This window comes from Trematomus bernacchii, unplaced genomic scaffold (assembly GCF_902827165.1).
Source record: "Trematomus bernacchii unplaced genomic scaffold, fTreBer1.1, whole genome shotgun sequence".
In the NCBI taxonomy this organism is placed as follows: Eukaryota; Metazoa; Chordata; class Actinopteri; order Perciformes; family Nototheniidae; genus Trematomus; species Trematomus bernacchii.
The window spans coordinates 131,075-152,629 of record NW_022987603.1 but is presented as its reverse complement, the minus strand read 5'-3'; positions in this window follow the sequence as shown (position 1 = coordinate 152,629).

Sequence of the window (21,555 nt, the reverse complement as noted above, 5' to 3'; positions counted from 1 at the left end):
CAATGCAATGTAAGAGAAATTAAGACACAGAAATAAACAGTCCAAACTATTTATATACCACAATATTTAATCATGTTCCCCCTATTTTTCCGACTTTTCAGCCTGGTTAAGGTTGTGTTTTTGAGTTAAAGAGGCCCTATTCTTCTTTTAGGGGTGTTCCCTTTCCTATAGTTAGTTCTGTAGGTTTTTAGTGCATGTAAATGGTCTGCAAAGGCTCAAATCCCTGTGTTCATATAAGAGATGCACGTCTTAAAAATCCCAGCAACCTTCAGCTCTTTCTCTCCAGGAAACAGGATTTAAATGTAGTGAGACTTGATGAGAAATACTAACATCTCAATTCCCGGTATTTGCTCATATTTCCGCTCATCCTAACAATGAAACATCGTGTTGGTTAGCCACAGGTATCAGAGTCCTGAAACATGGTGAAAGCAGACAGATGATGACGGGACTTCTGAAAGTGCCACCTCATGAATCCTCAGTATCTTCTCTGCTGTTTGCAAATGCATTCAGAGGCTTTATTGTCATGTGCACAATAACTCATCTCCAACAAGGCAACAGAGAATACTCTTTTAATTAGAAGAGAAACTTGTCAAATATGCAATAAATCAGAATCAAGACCTTTGTTGTCTTTAGGAACAACAATATTTCATAATTCTGTAAATAAGTGGCAGGAATAAGAACTATATACACATGTAAGATAGAGGACACGCCCCCATCGCCATCAATGGGACTACGGTGGAGAGAGTCAGCAGCTTCAGGTTCCTTGGGGTCCACATCACTGAGGACCTGACATGGTCTCTTCACACCACCACCATCACCAAGAAAGCTCGACAGCGGCTCTTCTTCCTCCGCAGGCTGAGGAGGTTCAACATGGACTCCAGGATACTCTGCAACTTCTACAGGTGCACGATAGAGAGTATCCTGACTGGCAGCATGACGGCCTGGTACGGCAGCTTCACCGACCTCGATCGTAAGGCTTTACAGAGGGTGGTGAAAACTGCACAGCACATCACCAGGACGGAGCTGCCATCCATGGAGGACCTTTACTCCCAGCGGCTCAGGAAGAAATCACTACGGATTATCAAAGACCCCCATCACCCCAGCCACAAACTGTTCTTTCTGTTGCCGTCTGGCAGACGTTACCGCAGCATCCTGGCAAGGACAAGAAGATTCGGAGACAGTTTCTTCCCGCGGGCAGTGAGACTGTTAAACAATTGAACTGTTGAAACAACTTCAAAAACATTCATCTGCTACTCAGTAATATGTATCTAATACCTAATATATATCATTCCAATAACTTGTATATAGACTCATACTGCACTATTCCACATCATCACTTTATTTTATAACTATTTTTCTTTTTGTATTGCTCTTGCTCTTATTGTTATTATGTTATTATGTTGCATTGTTGGAGAAGCCTGTGACATAAGATTTTCAACTGCATAATTACTCTGTAGCTATGTCAGATTGACAATAAAGAACCTTGAACCTAATAAGATAGAACTGAATGTAAAATGAGTAACGCACAGTAAGATAAACACTAGTTATTAATGTGCATGAGTTTCCTCCAATGTTGGGACACAGAAACTATAGTGCAAAGTACATAAATAAAAGACATTAAAAGGATGTAATTCGTCCTCATTTGAATTTGCACATTTCTCACGTATTGTTTTGAGTATTTTTTACATTAAATCCGCTGACTCGCTGATCCCTGTGGGTTTGTCTTCCCTCCAACACACCGACAAAGAACCCTTTGTCCCGAATAGAAAGTGAAATGTAACACATAAAAGCCAACTAACTGATTAAAAAGCTAATCTTTTTTAATTAATATCACTTTCTGTCCTGGTAAAGAGTGTCTGTGTGGGTGTGCATGAACTGCAGGATGCACATGAATATTGAACAGATCTTATTAAGCATGGCTGCCGCATCTCACCTCTTTGCTCTCACAGTAATAACTTGTCGCGTCGCATCTCTTTATGAGCCGAGGGCAACGAATGCATCGTATAATGAAGATTTAAAGTATTAATATGCTCAAAGTGTTCAGTAAAAGTCTCCTGCACAAGTTTAATTGCAAACTTAAACGCTACATGTGTCTGTGAGACAGGTGAGGTGGTTCTCAGACCTGATAGATGACCTTTATATACATAATGATATATAATGCATGCAGTATTCAGAGGGTCAGCGACTGCAGCATTAATGATTCAGGACGAGTCAGCGAGGGGTTAAATATGTGATCCGGTGTTTTATAATTCGCCTCTGCAGAGGAGTTAATGGGAACTATTTAATAATGAACCTTGTGTGACTCCCTGAGGATTGTTTCAGTACATTTAATGCACTTACAGCATGCTGGGAGTCACTGGGGAGCCCCTGCAGCATCCGGGGAGAAACCCCATATATACTGTGTCTAACGGCCCATCCACACAGCAGCGTTAAAAAATCTTGGAACGCTTCTGCCCATTCACTTTGAATGGGGTCACGTCACTTTGCCTCACTTTTCGCCGAACTGCATTGTGGGAAGCAGAGCGGAGATTTTCAGGATTTTCAGGATTCAAAGTTGAGCAATGTTCAACTTTTGAAGCTGAGGTGGAAGCGTCAGCCAATCAAATCCCGTTTATGCAAATCTGACAGTTCAAGCGCTAGCCAATCAAACCGCGTGTATGCTGGGAGAGACATACCGCAGGTCATTTCCTCATATTCCAAAACATGGAGGAGAAATGAGCGGTAGGGAATCACCCGGTGCTTTATGACCAGACCCTATTTACCTACCGGGATACAAACCGGAGGAGCCAGGCATGGAGGGAGGTGGCAGAGACAGTGGTATGTTTTCGCCTGTTTGGGGAGTTTATATCCAGTTTACTTCGGGCTTTTTTGCTTCGTATGTCGGGGGCGGGAGATTCATGTGATTGGTTGTTGGTGCTTTGCTCGCAAAAAATCCCCAAGCTTCAGATACGCCCACCTCCAAGATTTTTTTAACGCTGCTGTGTGGACGGGCCGTTAAAGTCAGATATATTTGTCTGCACAGCCCTCCACTTTAATATATAATACACTGTAGTTTGCCATATACTCATGTCCTATAAGTGTTTTTGGTTTCTGTTTTTTAGCTTTGAAGGTTATTTGTATAGTTCAATCTAAATGTGGTGGAAATGCTTGTCTTTAACATCCTTTATTACATTACATTGCATTTAGCTGACGCTTTTATCCCAAGCGACTTACAATAAGTGCATTCGACCAAGAAGATACAAACTTGAAGAAAACAGAATCATATAAGTACATCAGGTTTCATAGAGACAAAACATTTCAAGTGCTACTCGTGTTTATAGACTCTTCTTGCACATCTCAAAACATCCTTTTTCCATTTCTTTCACTATTTGTATTGGTTGTATTTGTTCTATGTCCTATATGTTGCACTGTTGGAGGAGCCTGGGACTTCAGTTTCTCATTGCCATATCTACACTAAGGTTCCCACTGATAAATAACTAATAACTATCCTTTAACTGAAGAGTTTCATACTTTAAAATACATTTGCACAGCCAGAAAACACCTTCCAAAGGTTGAAAAGTGTTTGTGTGTTAGTCTCCTTCCTGCAAGTGCATTCATGAGATTAGTTCTTCAAAAATGTTGCTGCTAAATCAAAAGCAATAAAAAAGAAACTGCGTCCCATTAAAGCACAACTCGTAATATTTTCTCCATCTTCTCTCTCAGATGCAACAAGGAGAGAAAGCTGTGACCCATATGAAAGAGTATAAATCTGCAACACACACACACACACACACACACACACACACACACACACACACACACACACACACACACACACACACACACACACACACACACACACACACACACACACACACACACACACACACACACACACACACACATTTTATGGACGCACGATGACCCGGCGTCTCGCTCTGTTAACCTGTCTGATCAGAGGAAGGATTTCCCTCCAAACTTTATCACCAACATTCATCCACGGAGGATTTATATATATATAAATATATATTTCATATAAAGCGTGGAGCTGCAGGCGGAGGGTAATTCCTCTCCTGCTACTGAAGCTGTGAAATGTGCAAATGCATGAGAAAGGAAAGCAGTTTGAGAAATGATCAGAAATATCCATTTATTACAGAGAGTGCTGACTTCGCTGCAGAGGATAGGATCACTGAGGAGGAGATTCAATCCTCCCTCATCTCCTCATCTCCTCATCTCTGAGATATATTGCTCTCCTTTCTTTCATCATAACTCATCAGTCCGACTCACCTTAAAGTGGACCTATCATGCTATATTTGAATAATATAGTGTAGGACCATACCTATATAAGGCATATTTATACTTTTTCTTTTTCAAAATACCAAACAGATCATGCATTTTAGCCATGCCTCATTTTGCTCAATTTGACATTTTTTAGCTCTGCTCTGCAAGGGCTGATTCTGTGAGAACAGCACCACCTACAGGCCTGGCATATGTACTACAGCATCTCCAGCGCTTTCGAACGGCAATGGCCGTGGCTGTCTCCTCCTGATTGGTGGAGTTGGCCCAATAGCCGTAGCGCCACCGTCCTGACGTCAGGACAGTGTTCAAATCTGGATCAGTTTTTATCAGATCTGTTTTCTGACACTTGGTGAGTTCCCTGGAACACCGGGGACACATGTTCATGTAGAAAAGACGTACAAAAGTGCATTTTGCATGATAGGTCCCCTTTAAACCATCCCCATTTACCCACATATCGATCGTCATTATACATGAAGTTTATAAAAAAAAAAATTCTGCAGGATTTTATCTGAATGCACACCTTTTTAACCTGCAAAAAAGGCTATTTTTCCATTAAAAAATACCCTGTTTTTTCTTCTTTTGTGAGTTAAATCGCATTTCCGCTGCATGATGTATATTTTGAGCCGTGTGCAGAAAGGTGACAGTGATTACAGGTTACAGCGGACCTGAACTCTGACGTGTTTACGACACAAACACAACATCCGTGCTCCGGGTGCATGCAATAAACCCACTTATCATACTACTGGGAAAACAAGATCATTCATACGTGTTTCTAGGAGCAATGTTTGAAGGAATTGGTTCAAAAGAACTGTGCAAATAAAGAATGAATAAATACTTAAACACACATACAAATACAACGAAAAGAGAATTAAACAGTTCTCTGATATGCCCTGAAATAATATAATTTTATAAAATGCAACAAAAATTATAATAAATAAACACAATGGAATAAAATGATGAAAAAAGGTAAACCGTACGAGAATTTCAAGTTTACAAAAAATGTCAGTTCCTGCCTCCCTCTGAGTGTGAGTGTATCCTCCCTCTGAGTGTGAGTGTATCCTCCCTCTGAGTGTGAGTGTATCCTCCCTCTGAGTGTGAGTGTATCCTCCCTCTGAGTGTGAGTGTATTCTGCAGCAGCTCCACATTAGCATAAGTCATGACTATTGTCACCCAGTGGGAATGATAAACTGAAGGGAGGGTGCGCCCGTCAGCCTGTCTACATATGAAATATCCTGTTGGGAAAACTGGCCACCATTCTTCTTTTTCCCAGGCTGCCCTTCTGTAACACATATTTTCCATCTCCTCCATTTATGCATGACTTCTCCGTGGCTACAGACGTGTCACACAGAGAGAGAAATTCATTTTGAATAAACATGCGGGAAGACGAAAGGCCCATTGTGTTCAACAAGAAATATGGATCCTCCCCACTGCTTTTTATTCTACCCTCTGTTCCCTTTATTGTTGGCTTCACAGAGACGTGCATCCTATCCTTCGAACAGGTCGATGTAAGGCTGGCTTTTTAATCAAATCCAACCTGAAAAGTGTCAAAACATCTGAAGAAAATGTTTTCAAGAAGCCAGTGAGAAGGAGAAACATTGATGAAGAGTTGTGTCTCTGAGTCCAAAAAATACATGTCAAAATCTTAGAAAGTCTAATTCTGAGAAAAAAAATGTATATCTGAGAAAGAGTCAAAAGATAAATAGTCCAAAACATTTGAAAAAAGTCAAATTCTAGGAATAAATTCAAGAAAATTAGAACAAGTAAAAATTCTCGAAATTATTGAAATTCTGAAAACAAGTAAAAAACTGAGAAAATGTTTGAGAAAAAAGTCAAAATCTGAGAAAAGAAAAATCAAATTCTGCAAAAAGTCAAACTCGGAGAAGAACATCTAAATCTGAAAAATATAATAATATCCTGAGAAAAAATTATATCCTGAGAACCAGGATGCATTCAGCACTAGCTTGAAATCGCCCAGTTGAAATACTGTAGTTGAGTTGTGTGTCCTTAGACCTCAACAACTCTATCATTTCCCACAATCGTCACAATAAAAGCCCAACTTTAATTCCCAGTTAAATGTCCCAGCTTACCTGAGCAAAGTCTCTCAGGAAACCTTCATGCATACAAACGCTCTCCATCACTGACAGCATCCAAACAAAAACTGCAGACGCTGACATTTACTCATGCAGAATTAATCACTTTCTGTTTGCAGCAGAAAACCATGGCTACATTTTTTAAAAGTGTGAATAAATACGGCTGAATATCCGAGTCAGCAAAACCCCCGTAAGATGCTTCATCATCCAAAACATCAGTGTCACGTGAAATGACAGCGATGGATACAGTAATAATAACTCAGTATCGCACAGTCAGTAAATCATTGCTAAAGCCATAAACAACACAAAAGGTGCCAAAATGTCCTTTTTCAACATTTTCCAAAAGCCATCTACTTCGTTTTTGTCCTGTTAGTTAGCTCAGCGGTACCCAAGCTTTTTGCGCCACGGACCGGTTTCATGTAGGACAATATTTTCACGAACATTGACTTTTTCTCATATTAAATTCTTTTCTCATATTTTGACTTTTTTCTAAGAATTTTACTTTTTTCTAATAATTTGACGTTTGACTTTTCTCTCAGATTTTGACTTATTTTCTCAGATTAAGAATTTTTTCCAAGAAATCATTTTTTTTCTCAGAATTTTACTTTTTCTTAGATTATATATTTTTTCTCATTTATTAATTTTTTCTCATATTTCGACTTTTCTAAGAATATTACTTTTTTCTCAGAATTTTGACTTTTTTCAGAATGAAACTTTTTCTTAGAATTTGACTTTTCTCTCAGATTTAGAACTTTTTTCTAAGAAGTTTTTTTTCTTTCTCAGTTTTACTTATTCCTAAGAATTTGACAAAGGATACGTCTACACTTACAGATCATGCAAACTAATATTTCTTTACCAAAACAACTTTGGTCCTTGCTAACACTCCCATCACAAAGGGCTTCAGGGCTGTAGTTTCTGAGTAAAACAAACATTTGCAGTAACGATAAGACGTTTTTAACATGCACCGTTTTTTGCGTGCTCAAATCAACTGTTAGCAACGTAGACGCCACTTTCTGCTGTATCCTTTTATTTCAGTGTTTGTTTACATTTAGTCGTGTGCTTTTCTGTTTTATTTGTTCTATGTCCTATATGTTGGAGGAGCCTGTGACCAAAGTTTTTATTTGCCATATCTACACTGAGCCCATGTAGTTTAACTTTCGGGAACCGCTTGTAAAGTGACGACAAACACTCAATCACAGCCGGAATATATCTTTCCTCTTTTCCTCTATTCCTTATGAGCTCTGCTGCTAAAATATCATGATGAAAATATCTTTTTGAAACGAGGACCAAGAGACACAGACGCACAGAAGGATGTATGCGGTCATTTTTCTAAATAAAACATCTTTCCGACTGACAATCAATAACATATTTTTTCATTCACTCTTTCTGTACGGCCCACTGAGTTAGCTGAAGTAAATATGTCAGGAGATAATACAGTTATAAGTGACTATCGTTTTTTATTTAATTTGTGAAGTTAGTTTTAATATTGAGTGCTTTGTTGAGGAAATGCATCACTTTGGATTTGTTATTTGCATAAAATACCAGCATAGTCTTGATCCTTGACACTTCATATGCAAATCTCTACTGTATAACTAAATGTTACTTTATATTCAGTGTCTGTAGTTGGATTTTCCGGCGAATAATTCATCACATTTTTAATGTGACCTTTTTGGAAAATGTGCTTTCTTGCCTTCATCCAGAAGAAAGTTAGCTTAGCTTAGCCTGAAACAGAGGTACAATGGATGTGAAGCTGGAGCATTCACTGACATATTGTGTGCTGTGGGAGGGAGGCTGTGGCGAAGTGGACTAGTGCGTTGATGTTCGGATCAGGGGGGGCACAGGTTCAAACCCCACTGTAGTCAGCATGTCGTTGTGTCCCTGAGACACTTCACCCCAAAGTGCTCCTGTGGGGATTGCCCACAGTATTGAGTATGTAAGTCGCTTTGGATAAAAGCGTCTAACAAGTGACATGTAATGTAATGTGGAGGCAGGGCCATTAAAAAAACCAATGGAAGTGGTGAGGGAGAGCTTTTTCTGGTCAGGAGCACTCAGAAAGGAAATAAACTTTCAGCATGGATCACCTCTGACCTGTGATTTTCCTCTTTATGTTCCAGAAAGTGCAGCAAATTAAAGAGTGTGTGGGAGAAGGATGTTTTACAACCGGCCTCACATCTCTTTTCTTTCCCTTTTTATGTGATGTATATATTATCTGCTATATCCTGCACAACTATCATTACAGGGCTGCAGGAATGAGTCCTAAACCCTGACACAACTCAGTATTTTAAACGTCATCACGGCCAACATTAGCCACCTTTAGCTTAGCGGAGGTGACGTGAAGTCATGTGACCGTGCTGTAGTTCCTTCATAGCCCAACATTAGCCGTCTTTAGCTTAGCAACGGTGACGTGAAGTCATGTGACCGTGCTGTAGTTCCTTTATAGCCCAACATTAGCCACCTTTAGCTTAGCGGTGGTGACGTGAAGTCATGTGACCGTGCTGTAGTTCCTTTATAGCCCAACATTAGCCGCCTTTAGCTTAGCGGTGGTGACGTGAAGTCATGTGACCGTGCTGTAGTTCCTTTATAGCCCAACATTAGCCGCCTTTAGCTTAGCGGTGGTGACGTGAAGTCATGTGACCGTGCTGTAGTTCCTTTATAGCCCAACATTAGCCACCTTTAGCTTAGTGGTGGTGACGTGAAGTCATGTGACCGTGCTGTAGTTCCTTTATAGCCCAACATTAGCCTCCTTTAGCCTAGCGGTGGTGATGTGAAGTCATGTGACCGTGCTGTAGTTCCTTTATAGCCCAACATTAGCCACCTTTAGCTTAGCGGTGGTGACGTGAAGTCATGTGACCGTGCTGTAGTTCCTTTATAGCCCAACATTAGCCTCCTTTAGCCTAGCGGTGGTGATGTGAAGTCATGTGACCGTGCTGTAGTTCCTTTATAGCCCAACATTAGCCACCTTTAGCTTAGCGGTGGTGACGTGAAGTCATGTGACCGTGCTGTAGTTCCTTTATAGCCCAACATTAGCCGCCTTTAGCTTAGCGGTGGTGACGTGAAGTCATGTGACCGTGCTATAGTTCCTTTATAGCCTTCTTAGTGATTCTTAGCAAGAAGGAATATCTGGAACTGAGATTCTGGAAGTGGAAAATATGGGAGCAGATGTTTTGACACTTTAAGTTCGGATTTTATTAAAATGACTTTGCCTGTCCAATGATATGATGGACACCTTTTTTGTACGTAGCCAAGAACTCTTTGACCATTATGAGAGCATAACAATAATATGTAAGTACAGACGTATGCAGATTGAGACACAGCTTTGATATATATATATATGTGTGTGTGTGTGTGTGTGTGTGTGTGTGTGTGTGTGTGTGTGTGTGTGTGTGTGTGTGTGTGTGTGTGTGTGTGTGTGACGTTATATAAGCGTCCTGTCTGCAGGTGTTCACCACAGCATGTGTAATGGCTCTGAATGGAAACCATCAGTGAAGACAGACGCACAATGACTCCCCACTGATGCAGAATCAAACGCACCCACATCTGAGTAGGTGGGGGTTCTCAGCGCTGTTAATGGTGGGATATTAAAACCATCCTCCCTGAGCGTGGATCGTTTGTCTGAAGGAGCCCGCTGTGTTGGAGGAGAAAGACATTTGTGAGTGTCTGTTTCCTGGAGACAAAAGACAGATTCCCCACATGATACATAATTCATACGTCATTAAGATAAATGACGGCAAAGGGTTTTTTAAAAAGTCTGAAAAACTAAGTAGAAAATTCCGACGGCCCCGGATGAGTTGTATTTTTGTTTTGTGTTTAAGTTACGGAGTGGACGGCTTATTATTATTATTATTATTTGAATGAAAAAATTATATTAACCTTAAAAGTTCAAGTGAATTTTCAAATAAAATATAATTAAAAATATTTATACAAACATTATAAGTTAAAATTTGAATGTTCAATACAGAAAAAAAAAAATTGGAATAAACATTTGAAGTTAAAGTAAATGGTGAAAAAGACATTTGTGAGCGTCTGTTTCCGGAAGACAAAAGAGAGATTCCCCACATTATAAATAACTTGTATGTCATCGTAAATGAGAGCAAGGGTTTTAAAAAACTCTGAAAAAATTGAGTCTGACTTAGGGCTGCACGATATTGGAAAAAACTGACATTGCGATATTTCTTTCGCCTGCGATATATATTGCGATATGAAAAAATACAGGAATTGAAGAAAAGACCGTTTGTTTTGTCCGCAAACCATCCTTTCTTGAACTTTAATGCTATACAATTGGTATTTTTTTTAACGATATTTAACCGGATGAAAGATTTTGGTCACGGACGTCTGGATCTTAAAGGGGACCTATCATGCAAAATGCTCTTTTGTACGTCTTTTCTACATGAATATGTGTCCCCGGTGTTCCAGGGAACTCACCAAGTGTCAGAAAACACAACCCTCTCTATTTTCCTCCATACCCAAATCTCTAAAAAAGGGGCTGCAACGGATCTGATAAAAACTGATCCAGATTTGAACACTGTCCTGACGTCAGGACGGTGGCGCTACGGCTATTGGGCCAACTCCACCAATCAGGAGGAGACAGCCACGGCCATTGCCGTTCGAAAGCGCTGGAGACGCTGTAGTACATATGCCAGGCCAGTAGGTGGTGCTGTTCTCACTGAATCTGCCCTTACACAAACAGAGCTAGAAATTGTCAAATTGAGCGAAATGAGGCATGGCTAAAATGCATGATCTGTTTGGTATTTTGAAAAAAAAAAGTATAAATATGCCTTATATAGGTATGGTCCTACACTATATTATTCAAATATAGCATGATAGGTCCACTTTAAGTTATCAGAGCAACAAGCTGAGCTAGCTCGGTTATCCTGCTGTGATCTGATCAAGAATGATTGTGATTGGTGGTTAGCTGTGCATGCAGAGCCGGCACGTCACTCACTCAAGTACCTTTTCCTTTTGTAGTAAGCAGCAAAATAATTGTAACATGACGTGTTTGAGTTAATCTGCCTACTTAATATCGCAATTCCTAAAAAAAAATGAGATGTGAATATCGCGCATGCGCATAACGCGATTATCGTCACGACACGGTATATCGTGCAGCCCTAGTCTGACTGCAGTTGAGCTGTAATTCACAACGACAGTAAAACTAGCTGAGGGTCCGTTTTGATCCTCCTCTCAGACGCTCCGGATGATAACCTGTTGTAGTTTTGTTTTGTGTTAAAGTTGTGGAGTGGACGGCTCAACATCTGCAGGATTTAATACGATTATTATTATTATTATTATTATATCTGTTGGAAAAAAAGGGTTGTTTTTATAAAAAAAGTATGACCTTAATGGTCATACTTTTTTTTATAAAAACAACCCTTTTGAGCCTGAAAAAAGCATTGGTGTTTGAGGGTTTTTGGGACGGTTGCTTTGATTTATAATATAAAAAATAATAATAACTAAAATTAGAATGTTCAATAAAAAATAAAATTGAAATAAACATTTGAAGTTAAAGTAAATGGTGCGAGACAAAATAAAAATTATTAAAAAGGTTACATAAAATGAAGGAATTCACCTCTTTTCACCCTCTGTCTGAAACCAGAGCCCAGTCTGCTCTGATCGGTTAGCTGGCCGGCTCTGTTGTGATTGGTCAACCGCTTAGAGATGTCCTGCCCCTTAGCCTATCACGTACAATGTGTTGGAGTGCTAGCGTGAGTAATCCACGGTGATGTCACTATGTGGCGGAAGTAATTATGTGAAAGGACACTTACTCTAGTACTGGAGTCTGCTAAAGTACAATTTGTAGGTACTTGTACTTCATTTAAGTCAATGTTCTGCTTCTTTATGCTTCCATTACACAATAACAATAACAATAATAACAATAATAATAATAATAATAATGCTCGTTATAATAAAACGTAACTTTCGATACAGATTGCAGGAAATACGTCACAAAAAAATCCGTTGTTTGCAGAAACATTTGAACCACATTACAGGGACTAGACAGATTTCAATGAATCCATAAACTACACTTTGCTTTAAATACTTCTGGAAACAGACGTGTGGGTTTGTTTTGGAAGGAACAAAATGACAGAAGAATAGTTTCAGGACTTTCCTAAAAAAAGAGAAGGAGGTGTTTCTTCATCCCGCTCTGTGACATCAATCTCTGACCGTTTTAAATCCAATCCTCCGACCACGGAAACAATTTCCTCCCTTCAGCTCGACCTCTTATCTCTCTGCTCCGAGGGTTTTATTATCCACTTGTGAGGAAGCTTCTCTTCTACAATGATCTTCCTCTCCTTTTCCACCATCCTCATCCTCTTCCTCCTCTGTCTGCAGAGCTCACAATGAGACGCTGTGACAACTTGTGTCACGGAAAAGCTATTAAAGCCAGAAAAAGACAGGTTTTCTCAGTGCTTTGAGTTTGTTTTCAGCCTCAGACGCTGTAGAGATTGTAGGTTTCTGCAGAGCTCACTCTGACAACTTGTGTCACTGAAAAGCTTTTAAAGCCAGAAGAAGACAGGTTTTCTCAGTGCTTTGAGTTTGTTTTCAGCCTCAGACGCTGTGAAACATCAGATTTGTTTTAAAGTATATGATCTGGCTCTGAAAAAGTGTCACCATTTGTCTTTTCTTTCACTTTTCCCCGTTTATTGTGAGGTTTGATTGGGAGTTTTTTTGCCCACTGAGGCATATGTGTAATTTGTGAAAAAGGCTGTGTGAATAAAGTTTGATTGATTGAATTTGAACACAACCTCTTTCGAATTCTGCACAGCTCTCCAATTTAAATCATATTTTTTCCTGTATTTAATTTATTGTATATCTATACTTTGTGTACATATTTCTCTCATAATAATAAGAAAGATTTATTTTTGAATTCTTTAATTTACTCATAGTTATTTATTTTTTTGCATTTTACGAAATAAAATACTCTTAAATGTTTTTATAGAAATATGTTACTTCTTTATCTGACCATTTTAATTATTATATATTTAACTTTTTTATTATATACATTTTTGATTTATTTGTTTGTTTATTATTTTCTTGCATTTTAAGAAATAAAATATACCGTTAATAGTTTATTCACTACATTTATCTGACAACTTTAATTACTTTACAGATTATTATCATATATGTATTTTTCATGTTTTCTTCATGTTAGAAATAATCCATCTCAAAGTAAAAAATATTAATTTAATCCCACATTTTTTTGTAGGTGTTTTTCTCCAGATGTGGTCATATGTGTACTCTTCAGTAGGAAATATTGAAGCATTAACTGGCTCCATTATGTGAGAGGAGGTGAGTCGTGGGGGAGTCGGCGTGAGAAATGAAATTGGATCTGAAGCGAGGACGGAGGAGGAGGTGAGCTATGGATTTAATACAGAGGACGAGATGTGTGAAGCATTATCTGATTGTGCTGCTGCGGAAAAGAGACGTACAAATACTTAACCAGTTAAGCTCCATGCCCCCGGGACCGGCAACATGTCACTTATTATTTTAAAGACCAAGTGTGACCAGCAAGAACATCATCAGGAGAGGACTCTTTAAAGTAGAGACACTACATACTGATATACACCTGAACATCAGCAGGAGAGGACTCTTTAAAGTAGAGACACTACACACTGATATACACCTGAACATCAGCAAGAGAGGACTCTTTAAAGTAGAGACTCTACATACTGATATACACCTGAACATCAGCAGGAGAGGACTCTTTAAAGTAGAGACACTACATACTGATATACACCTGAACATCAGCAGGAGAGGACTCTTTAAAGTAGAGACACTACATACTGATATACACCTGAACATCAGCAGGAGAGGACTCTTTAAAGTAGAGACACTACATACTGATACACACCTGAACATCAGCAGGAGAGGACTCTTTAAAGTACAGACCCTACATACTGATATACACCTGAACATCAGCAGGAGAGGACTCTTTAAAGTAGAGACACTACATACTGATATACACCTGAACATCAGCAGGAGAGGACTCTTTAAAGTAGAGACACTACACACTGATATACACCTGAACATCAGCAAGAGAGGACTCTTTAAAGTAGAGACTCTACATACTGATATACACCTGAACATCAGCAGGAGAGGACTCTTTAAAGTAGAGACACTACATACTGATATACACCTGAACATCAGCAGGAGAGGACTCTTTAAAGTAGAGACACTACATACTGATATACACCTGAACATCAGCAGGAGAGGACTCTTTAAAGTAGAGACACTACATACTGATACACACCTGAACATCAGCAGGAGAGGACTCTTTAAAGTACAGACCCTACATACTGATATACACCTGAACATCAGCAGGAGAGGACTCTTTAAAGTAGAGACACTACACACTGATATACACCTGAACATCAGCAAGAGAGGACTCTTTAAAGTAGAGACTCTACATACTGATATACACCTGAACATCAGCAGGAGAGAGGACTCTTGAAAGTAGAGGACACTACTATGATATACACCTGAACATCAGCAGGAGAGGACTCTTTAAAGTAGAGACACTACATACTGATATACACCTGAACATCAGCAGGAGAGGACTCTTTAAAGTACAGACCCTACATACTGATATACACCTGAACATCAGCAGGAGAGGACTCTTTAAAGTAGAGCACTACATACTGATATAACACCCTGAATCATCAGCAGAGAGGACTCTGTAAAGTACAGACCCTAACATACTGATATACACCTGAACATCAGCAGGAGAGGACTCTTTAAAGTAGAGACACTACATACTGATATACACCTGAACATCAGCAAGAGAGGACTCTTTAAAGTAGAGACACTTACATACTGATATACACCTGAACATCAGCAGGAGAGGACTCTTTAAGTAGAGACACTACATACTGATATACACCTGAACATCAGCAGGAGAGGACTCTTTAAAGTAGAGACACTACATACTGATATACACCTGAACATCAGCAGGAGAGGACTCTTTAAATTGATTTTTCTGCATCTGTCTTCACAGGAAGTCAGATGTCAGAAGGGAACAGCGTTGACAACCACTCAAGTTGAAAAACTGCAAAACTGTGAAAACTGAAGCGTGACTCTGTGACCTGAAGAACAGCCGCGTCAGCAGAAAGCAGCATAAATGCATGACTAACATCCGAGAGCTCGAGTAAATATCCACAACCCCAAATCAATTATGTGCCTCAACACACACTCCAACACACACTCACCTGCTGCTTCTGCAAACTCAGGCGCTCTTCAACTTTAAAAATATTCTCCACAAGAGCACTTCTGTTCATTTCTGTTACTCAACACCTGGAAGTCCAACACTAACACTGCAGCTTTTTTTGTTTTAAGTGTGGGCTAATTAAATCATGCATCAGAGGATCATAGTCAAAAATACTCATCTATTTATACACCGGAAAAAAAACGTCCCTCAACTTTTCCATCAGGACAAATGTGCTGCAGTTTCAGAAAGGATGCAGATATAACAACCCAAATGTTCCACATGAAGAAACATCTTCAGCAACTTGACAACACCTGCAGCTTTTAGAGAACATTCAGCAACTTGAGGAAACATGCTGGGAGACCAGGGGACACTAAAGAGTGACGCACACAGCTGGGAGACCAGGGGGCACTAAAGAGTGACGCACACAGCTGGGAGACCAGGGGACACTAAAGAGTGACGCACACAGCTGGAGACCAGGGGACACTAAAGAGTGACGCACACAGCTGGGAGACCAGGGGACACTAAAGAGTGACGCACACAGCTGGGAGACCAGGGGACACTAAAGAGTGACGCACACAGCTGGGAGACCAGGGGACACTAAAGAGTGACGCACACAGCTGGGAGACCAGGGGACACTAAAGAGTGACGCACACAGCTGGGACCGGTTTCTGAACAAACCAAGTAAAAGGAATTGATGTTAATAAACGTTTGCTCTCCTGGAAGTCCCTGTTATGTCTAAGTGCGCCTGTTTGATCGAGGTCAATGCCCATAAACATTTAGAGGCATTGTTTTTTTTAGGGAATATCCTGCTCATTGTGCCTGTGTGTGTGTGTGTGTGTGTGTGTGTGTGCGTGTGTGTGTGTGTGTGTGTGTGTGTGTGTGTGTGTGTGTGTGTGTGTGTGTGTCCTCATGCGATTAGTCTCTGCAGAGATGGGCTCTGACATTTAACCATGTTGTCACTGAAAACCCTCGAGCAATGGCTACTCTCTAACAGGATAACATCCTTATTTCTTATCGGATTATTACACAAACACACACACACACACACACACACACACACACACACACACACACACACACACACACACACACACTCAAACAATCTCCTTCCGTTTGGTGCTTTTCTAACTTATTCTCTTCTCTCCCTCATCTTTACAGATCAGTAGAGAACTAATAAATGCAAATACAAATTAATTAGAAATTCAATAAATAATGGGACGATTTTAGAAAGCGTGAAAGTTAAATAATATAATTTTTTTTTAAAATGTGTTAGGATTAAAGGATAATTAGGATTACAATTAGGATTACAATTTAGATTACAAATAAGATTACAATTAAGATTACAATTAAGATTACAATCAGGATACAATTAGCAATACAATTAGGATTACAAATACTTGATTTCAAATTCTAAATCAAATCTAATGTTTCCATGTGTGTGCCTCACTGTGTAAACATGTACAGTATAAATGTAATACTGTTCCACATGTTAGTTACTAAAGTACTTGTATTTATTCAATGTATGTTTTAATCAACACTTTCATAAATAAAACTACCCATGGTATGAAATAGAAGATGTTTGTACAAATACTTCTTGGTGTTTTTATATTTGTGTCACTCTACACGTTCAATTCCATTATTCAGTTGTTGTTTTTTTTATAAATGGACTGTACTTAGAAATCTCTTTATCGGGTCTGTTCAACCCTTAAAGCTCTTTACAAACTACGAGTCATTCACCCATTCACACCTCATTCATGCAGAGCAGTACACACACACACACACACACACACACACACACACACACACACACACACACACACACACACACACACACACACACACACACACACACACACACACACACACACACACACACACACACACACACACACACATCTTGCCCAAGGACACATCGACGTGTTGACTGCACGGGCTGGAATCGAACCTGAAATGTAATTGTATTGACAGCTCAATGGAGCAAAACAACAAGAGAACGTTCAGACATGCCTTACGTGATTCAACAACACACACATTTAAAACCTCACTTTAGTAAACATGCGTAATTATTATCTGCAAAACGTTGGTACAATCCTTCAGAAAAGTTGTCCCTGTCGGGGTTTTACTAACAAATACTTTATTTATCTTGAGAAGTATAGGAGCATTTCTCAACCCAACTCACGTTTAAAGATGCATAAAATGGACATTCTTAAGTTCTTTTATTTTACACTTAAAGGGGACCTATCATGCTATATTTGAATAATATAGTGTAGGACCATACCTATATAAGGCATATTTATACTTTTTTTTTTTCAAAATACCAAACAGATCATGCATTTTAGCCATGCCTCATTTTGCTCAATTTGACATTTTTTAGCTCTGTTTTTGTAAGGGCTGATTCAGTGAGAACAGCACCACCTACAGGCCTGGCATATGTACTACAGCCTCTCCAGCGCTTTCGAACGGCAATGGCCGTGGCTGTCTCCTCCTGATTGGTGGAGTTGGCCCAATAGCCGTAGCGCCACCGTCCTGACGTCAGGACAGTGTTCAAATCTGGATCAGTTTTTATCAGATCCGTTGCAGCCCCTTTTTTAGAGATTTGGGTATGGAGGAAAATAGAGAGGGTTGTGTTTTCTGACACTTGGTGAGTTCCCTGGAACACCGGGGACACATATTCATGTAGAAAAGACGTACAAAAGTGCATTTTGCATGATAGGTCCCCTTTAAGTATATCACGCAGTAAACGAAGGAAACATATAATATTCTGATTCATAGCCAAGGCTCTAGATTAAAAGGCTTATATAATAAATGATTGTGTGCTGTAACGGCTGGGATCACAGATTGTGGGTTTAACGGGCGTCTTCAGGGACGCCTCGCTATCGAACCTGTCAAGTTTTGACCATGTTCACTCGAGTTATGAGAATATCGTGTTTCATGGCGAGCATTGTGTCGCCATTTCCACGGTATATGATGAGACCTCAGATTCGACGACCTCACCCTCTCTCACCTCACTCCCTCATCCTTTTAGACGCATTTTCATTATACAATTAGGATGACCATTAGGATTAAAAAGACTTGATTTAAAAACAAAATTCAATTGTATATGTGTGTGCCTCACTGTGTACACATGTACAGTATACATTCATTATTGTTTCACAATTTTAGAGCTGTTCAGGGCCAGAGCGTTAACGAAATAATAAAGTACAAATTAAATAAATAGCAGTGGGAGTTGAAGCAGCAGACTGTGATGGGTTAGGGGTCTGACGTTCGCTGGAGAATATCGTGTTTCATTGTGTCGCTATTTCTACGGTATATGATGAGACCTCAGATTCGACGTCGAGCTGTTCAGGGTCAGAGCGTTATCGATCATGTGACATTTGGTGCTGTTTGGACCAGGATTTCCTTCAGAGTCAGCAGTGAGAATATTATTCATGTTACAGTTGCTCCGTGACTGCTCTTAGTGTCAGCAAATCACGAGTCAATTATGCTGAGCGGGGGAAGGGGGAAGCGTCCATGAATGCACCACAGGAGGAGGAGATAAAAGAACATCCAGAAGAAGAAAAGAAAAGACAACTGGTCACAACCGTTTTCCTGCCACACACACACACACACACACACACACACACACACACACACACACACACACACACACACACACACACACACACACACACACACACACACACACACACACACACACACACACACACACACCTCACGCGTGACAACAAGAACAATATCCTGCTGATGTCCAGGTGTATATCAGTATGTAGTGTCTCTACTTTAAAGAGTCCTCTCCTGCTGATGTCCAGGTGTATATCAGTATGTAGTGTCTCTACTTTAAAGAGTCCTCTCCTGCTGATGTTCAGGTGTATATCAGTATGTAGTGTCTCTACTTTAAAGAGTCCTCTCCTGCTGATGTTCAGGTGTATATCAGTATGTAGTGTCTCTACTTTAAAGAGTCCTCTCCTGCTGATGTTCAGGTGTATATCAGTATGTAGTGTCTCTACTTTAAAGAGTCCTCTCCTGCTGATGTTCAGGTGTATATCAGTATGTAGTGTCTCTACTTTAAAGAGTCCTCTCCTGCTGATGTTCAGGTGTATATCAGTATGTAGTGTCTCTACTTTAAAGAGTCCTCTCCTGCTGATGTTCAGGTGTATATCAGTATGTAGTGTCTCTACTTTAAAGAGTCCTCTCCTGCTGATGTTCAGGTGTAAATCAGTATGTTGTTACTTCGGCATCATTTTGAAACGTGTATTAAATCACGGTCAAATATGTTCATTGTGTTATAGTTGCCAGCGATTCTCTCACTAGTTTATCATACTCAGCCCGGTTGTTGGCCCGGAAAGAACCTCGATTTTGGAGGGACAGAAAACGGTGAAAAATACCTGCTAGCCGGAACTACGCCTAGTGGAAACGCAACCAAAACGGGCCGGGCACGGCACGGCACGCTTAAACCGCGCTCCGCGCTGTAGTGGAAATGCGCCATTACATACATGTATATGCAGGGGTTAAATTGGGTCGGGGCTGTCCGGGGCTCAACCCCGGCACATAGGACGATGCTCTGACGTCATCGCCCTCGCACATTTTTCATATACAAAAAACGATATGTTAAAACTGTTCTCGTTCTTAATATAGACTTTATTTAGGGTCGATATGTGTTGACTTTACTTTAAAATAGTGGTTCTCTGTGACCGGATATAGTTTTTCGGCTCAGTGAGCGTGTGTCAGCCCGCAGCCCCCCCCCGCCCCCTCCCGGCTGCTCCTCCGTGCAGAGAGTCAGACATTTTTGTGTGTACATTAATAATTTAAGACGTAAATTAATTCCAATTTATTTGTAGTACTTTCTATTTTTATTGTGTCATTTGGTGGCATCAATGTGTGCATTTGATACAGATAATGGAGCAGTTGCTTTTGGGCCTCATATACAGTAAAGCCCTTAAGGTTAAATCATGATATCTTCTACCCCTCTCCACACAGAGCCCCCGCGCACATATCAAATCCCAATTTAACCCCTGTGTATATATACCATCATGATGTAACGTAGTGTATGTGCGTGTTCAGTTCCTAAACGTTACACCTGAGTGAGCTCTTGTGGGAGTCGTCATGCAGCGTGTTGTGAATAATTCAGACGGATTACATATTGATGCTGCCGCTCAGAGAGATCGCTCTGCATGTACAGCCGTTATTTAAAGTTGTATAAAGGAAAATATTTTGATCAGTGTGAGTCACAACAACAACAACAACACATTATCTCAGCTCCAGTTATTGTGTGTTTAATATACATGAACAAACAGAAGCAAACATGTCACACTCCAGATAAGAGAAGAAGGAGATAAAAGACATAAGAATGCATACTGTAAGAATATTTTTTGTAAAAATTTGAAAAAGATTTGGTCTCATGTGCTTGCATGTAGTTAGCCTAGCTTAGCATAAAGACTGGAACCAAAGGGAAACTGCTAGCATGGCTCTATAAAAAACGAATTTACCAAAACCTTTAAAACTCAGGGAATAAAAACCTTCTTGTTGTTTAAATCCATATGTAAACAGACATGTAAAGACAATGCAATTGTTCGGTAGGAATCTGTGATTATGAATGATTTAAAGAATTTTTTATTTATTTATCCCGTGTATATTTTCTTAGGATATATTTAGTCTGAAATTCTGCCGTTAAAATAAACTAAATACAAGTTTGCACACTACACAACTATTTTTTTGTTCTAGTTTTATTGCTTTTATAAAATGTCTATTATATTTATATATTCTTTATGAATTACTTGTAGTTGTAAGTGTTGTTATTTAACTCCTCCTATATATTAGATTTGTTTTAGCCCATCTATGGACAAAATAGTTAAAATGATATCTGTAAACTTGTTTTGCAAAACATCCGTTTCATGCTTTGTTTTCTAAATGTGTTAGATTGTATTGTTCCTATAGAATATTTGGTGAATAAATGCACTTCCAAAGCACAAAGATGAATCTGTATTTTAT